This window comes from Salmo trutta, chromosome 5 (assembly GCF_901001165.1).
Source record: "Salmo trutta chromosome 5, fSalTru1.1, whole genome shotgun sequence".
Taxonomy (NCBI): domain Eukaryota; kingdom Metazoa; phylum Chordata; class Actinopteri; order Salmoniformes; family Salmonidae; genus Salmo; species Salmo trutta.
The window spans coordinates 55,193,415-55,199,390 of NC_042961.1; the positions used below are offsets into that span (position 1 = coordinate 55,193,415).

Here is a 5,976-nt window from a genome sequence, read left to right on the forward strand (position 1 = left end):
CTAAGGCACTGCATTGCAGTACAAGAGGCGTTACTACAGCCCCGGGTTAATTCCCGGGCTGTGCCACAACCGACCGTTGTGCCATAGGACTGTGCACAACTGTTCCCTCGTCGTCCGGGTTAGGGGAGGATTTGGCCGGGGGGGCCTTACTTGGCTCATTGCGCACTACCGACTCCTTATGAAGGGCCAGGTTCCTGTAGGCTGACCCCAGTTGCCAGCTGAACATTTGTGCGGCTGGCTTCCGGGTTAAACTGGCAAGCCTGTTTGGTCTCTACTGAGTTGCAGCGACTAGACAAGATCATAATTAAATTGGGAGAAAAAAGGGGGTAAAATACAACAAAACAAGTAGGGGTTTAATTAAATGGTGCTTTGTTTCTTTTTCCTGTAAACTGTGCAGCAGTATGACAGGAAATGTAAACTGTAAACAGATTTTAGACCTGAGGGGTTAATATGCCTAAATATGTTTTATTAATAATTTATGTTTTAGAAAGATAAGCTTGAAATGGACATGGTGTAATTAACTCAACAACCTTAAACACATATCTAAGTTAAGATTTCTTAATGAACCAGAAAATCAATAGTTATATCTGGCTCACTGATTGCGTCAGGTTACCACGCTAGTGGTAAGATTTCTTAGTTACACTTTCATTATTTGGTGGCAGATGTTCATTTTCCAGGAAATGGTGTGACAGAAAGAACACTGCAGTGTGTGCCAAGTTCGCATTCCCAACCCACCTCTCTTCATCTTCGCATCACTTCCACATAAGTGGAAGCTGATATATCATAGTCATTGTGATGTAATAGGAATGTTAAGAGCACATATTAACATTACGGACTAGAATTTTTGTACTCATCACTGCATTCTCACCAGACAGTTGGTTGGCCTTCTTTGATGTCACATACATTGCTATGTTTTAAAGTTATTTTATAAAAAGTCCCACTTGTAGGCTGCTAACATCTTTACTAAACTTTAGACATAGGACTTACCACACCCGGTCGCAGGGATAGGTATCTGTCAATTCCTTTGGTCCCTACTGAGTTAGCTAAGTAAATCAGCTATTAGTTTTCGTGAGCCATATTTGTGGAACAATCTTCAAAATGTTCTTACATTTGATGTTTTGGTGCCTCTGGGAAATTCAAAAAGCTGATTGAGGACATTAATACTGATGAATGTGCTTGTTTTTTTATGAACATCTTTTTCTTTATGCTTAAATTTTGTATTTATAGTTTGATGTGTATTTTCTGTTTCTGTAATTCAGGGCTCATCTGTAAAATATACGTTGGTCTCAGTATTACTCCCTGATAAAATAAAGGTTATATAAAATGTATAAATAAAACATTTATAAAAAAAGGCCCATATGAATGAGTGAATATCAGTAGTAATACAGTATGAAAACACCTAAATGCTTAGCTTCTATTGAGAAAATACCAGATTGGGTATAGTGCAAAGCAGGATCAATGAGTTAGCCACTAACTTCCCTAAATATTCAGAAATAACTTTTTATAAAAATAAAAAAATCAGCTTGAAATGGACATGGCCTAATTGACTCAACAACCCAAAACATATATTGATCTTTAGCTTTTTTAATGTCCCTAAAAATCAGTCTTTATTTTGGTTGTTTTTCAAAGTTGGCTGGCTAACTCATTGGTGCTGCTTTGGTTCATCAATAGAATGCAGGCTTGAAATAATATACTTGACAAAACCATGTTCATTACTTGAAATGAATAGGAAACAAACTACATATCAACTGATACATGTTGAAAGGAATAATGTTGTTTCTACAGACATTCAAATACTGTAAAACTTCAATGAATCCCCCCAGCGTTTATTTGCTTAAATCACTGAACACAACAGGCACAGATACAGGCTTCTATTTCAGCCAGGCGTCTAGTTCCTTAACGTACACAGCTTTTACTCATTTGCCTAGTTCATTGTTTAATTCCAGCATTCACTTCCTGCATTTTAATTAATTTATTGCACTAATGTGTTATCATTTACACACTATCACACTTATTTTATCTTGGTATGCTTTTATAATAAAAATAAAAGGAATCCTTGATAGAAAGTTATTCTCCTCTTTGACTGTGCATTTTGAGGCAGTTCCTATGTTCACCACTAGAGGGCGATCAGACGCTTTCTGGGGGTCTGTACCCTCAAAGTTGTTGACTGCTTTTGTGCTTGCCAGTTAGGTAGCAGTTCTCAGCTGTTAGCAGCCCATGGCTAGAAGTTTCTCACTGTCGATAAAAATGTATTTTTGGCATCATTTTTTTGATTCATTACTGAATTAAACAATTCATGGTAATTTATGGTAACATCATAAACATCATAAACAATTAATGGAAAGTCCAGACCAGGCCACCCACGTCCCTATCCCGGAGGACTACCGGGACCTACAGGTGGCCTTTTCGAAGACTCAGAGACCGAAGCCATGGAGGCCTACGTCCAGGAGGCGCTGGCCCAAGGAATCATCCGTCTGTCCACCTCTCCGGCCGCCTTCAGCTTCTTTTTCGTGAAGAAGAAGGAGGGAGGTCTCTGCCCCTGTATCGATTACCGAACACTGAATAAGGCTGCTGTTAAATTCCGTTATCCCCTGCCTCTCATACCCACTGTGATCGAACAGATGCACGGTGCTAAGTACTTTAATAAATTGGATTTACGCAGTGCCTACATCCTGGTGCACATCAGAGAGGGGGATGAATGGAAGACCGCTTTCAGCACCGGGCACTACAACTACAGGCTGATGCCCTACGGTCAACTATTTCAGGCGCTACAATAGGGGTTTCAGCACAGTGGTGGCCCCTCTCACCTGAAGGGAGGTCATCGACAGCTGCGATGGACTGGGGAAGCCAACGAAAGCCTTCTGTGTGTTCAAGGAATGTTTTACTAACCTGTTCTGGTTCATCCTGACCTGTTCCTGCCCTTCATCGTGGAGGTGGATGCCTCCGAGGTGTTTTTTGAGCACAACAGTGTTTGGGTTTTGTCCCGCTTTGATCTATGGTGCTTAAATACATTCAGTAGTTCTAAACCTGTGACTGCCTCCTGCATACTCCTCTCTACACCAGTGACAATCTAGCGTGATCTTATTGTCAGCATGCACATTAATTATACTTCCAGAACATTGATGTTCTACTATATTAAAGTAATGTAAACTTGACTTGATGATGAATGTGAAGAGTGAAGACAGTGACAGATGATTACCTGCAGGAGTCCCATATACTTCCACCTCACACAGAGTGAGATATTCCTTCCTGTCAGGGATCAACACAACAACGTAGCGACCCTCCATCTCATTACATTGGAAGGTGTGGGTCTCTCCTGCTGGGATGTGGGAGATGACAACACATCTGAAAGAGAGAGAGAGAGAGAGAGAGAGTGTGTGTGTGAGAGGGAGAGAGCACATTAGAGGGAATGAGGACTCTCTACAATGCACCATAGAGAATACAATCATTCTGTTAAACATATAGCCACAGAAGCATGGATGAAGACCAATGTATCGAAACACCTTCAAGACAGGACATAAAAATGTACAAAGTTGTTGATGCCATTGTTATATAGCCACAGAATAGCTTCAGAAGCATGAAGACCATATCTAAACACCTACAAGAGAATAAATAAATATGTACAAATGTCTACAGTATGTATCACCTGGGGTTGTTGATGCCGTTGTTCTCCAGTGAGTTACCGATACGGATCTCAGCACCATCAAGCCTCTCAGGAACAACATCTCCTCTGCTGGTGATGGTGACAGCTGTCACTCTGTACACATCCAGCAGGTCCACTCTCCACCAGGTGTTGGTGTTAAACACAGTGCTGCTGCAGGATCCACCACTGTTAAAGTTAGTTGCGGTTTCCATCGATGACTTTGCTTGGACTACACCATAAATCCCAAAGGGAAGACTGGGAGGCCACTCCTCTCAACGCCACGTCTGTTTGAGTGACAGATACAGATTTAATAGACAGGTTTATTCATTAGTGAACACCGTAGCAATATGTTTTGCAACTGAAAATGTTTTGCAGTTTAGTTCAGATGAGTCCATTTTGTTCCGTTTGGTTCCTAGTGAATATACCTCAGATATACCCATCCCCATCCCCCTGTACACACACACACACCTGCACCAACTTGTATTAAATGTAAGTAGTTACCGTTAATTGGGCACTTTAAATGAATGAAAGTTATTACTAGGCCTAGCTTCTGTCACAGCGGCCAATGCTTGTACTTCATGCAGTGAATCATTGATTTATTAATTTATTTGTTTACTTATTCATTAATGTATTTTTTTTTTTTTTTTACGTAATGCATTTACCTATTTGCACGGTAACCCTCAGAAAGAGTAGGTTAGTCATAATTAATAATATTTGTGAATGATTAGTCATAATTAATCATGTGAATGTGAATGATTAGTCATAATTAATCATATGAATGTGAATGATTAGTCATAATTAATCATATGAATGTGAATGATTAGTCATAATTAATCATATGAATGTGAATGCACTATATGACAAGTTGTGTAATGTGCTAGAGGGTAATGCTGATCATTAGAGATCTCTGACTTAGAGATGGAAGGGTTGGGGTCAATTCAATTTCAATAAATTCAGGAAGTTCACTGAAATTCCAATTTCTCTGTTAAACTCTGAGTGGTGGTTTTGGTCCCTGTACAGAGCCCGGTGAGTTAATCAGAAAATAGAAAGTGACACATCATTTGAAAGCTACAGGCCTTGTCATTTTGGAAATGGAACTAAAATCTTACTGCTGACAATGTCATAATAATCTCTCAGAGTTCAACAGGTTAATTGGATTTTGGTTTACTTTCTAAATTGACAGGAACTGAAATAGAATTGACCCTAACCTTGTATGTATTTAGTTCTCACCAGAGACAGGGATAGCTCTCCAACTCCACTCCATGGATCTGGGGTGTAGCAACATATTCATCAGTCAATATGAATTAATAACATTAAACATTTCCCCCTTTTAATTATCAGTTAATATGATCTATTTCTGGACATCCAACACCTGCCATGTATAGGATGTGGATGTACTATTCTTGTCCTTTTCAACATTACCACACATACCACAACAACAATAACCTTTTATTAATGTGATAATAACCCATTTCTTTGCTGATATATTATCATCATTCTTTATTATAGTATTAGCCAAGATTATGAACAATCAAAGAGTATACCCAAACATAAATAAACATACCTGTATTGACAGGGCTATCTTGTCCTCCGCTGAATCCCTCACTCCTCTCCTCCGTCTCAGTGTGCGTGATGGATTCTTCTTACTCTCTTTTCTCTCTCTCTGTCTGGACAACATACAAATCTGAGTCATGTCATGTCAAATCAGCATCACTACTCTGGACGCCTCTGACTTAGAATACGTGACAAACTACAAATACCTAGGTGTCTGGTTAGACTGTAAACTCTCCTTCCAGACTCACATTAAGCATCTCCAATCCAAAATTAAATCTACAATCGGCTTCCTATATCGCAACAAAGCATCCTTCACTCATGCTGCCAAACATACCCTCGTAAAACTGACCATCCTACCGATCCTCGACTTCGGCGATGTCATCTATAAAATAGCCTCCAACACTCTACTCAACAAATTGGATGCAGTTTATCACAGTGCCATCCGTTTTGTCACCAAAGCCTCATACACTACCCACCACTGCGACCTGTACGCTCTCGTTGGTTGGCCCTCGCTTCATACTCGTCGCCAAACCCACTGGCTACAGGTTATATAGAAGTCTCTGCTAGGTAAAGCTCCGCCTTATCTCAGCTCACTGGTCACCATGGCAGCACCCACTCGTAGCACGCGCTCCAGCAGGTATATCTCACTGGTCACCCCCAAAGCCAATTCCTCCTTTGGTCGTCTTTCCTTCCATTTCTCTGCTGCCAATGACTGGAACGAACTGCAAAAATCACTGAAGCTGGAGACTCATATCTCCCTCACTAGCTTTAAGCACCAG

At 40.4% G+C, this 5,976-nt stretch overlaps 1 pseudogene; it reads right to left on the reverse strand.

Annotated features, from left to right (window-relative positions):
* Positions 1-1,744: 1,744 nt before the first annotated feature.
* On the reverse strand, positions 1,745-5,437 carry LOC115194566 (fucolectin-1-like; annotated as a pseudogene).
* Positions 5,438-5,976: the final 539 nt, after the last annotated feature.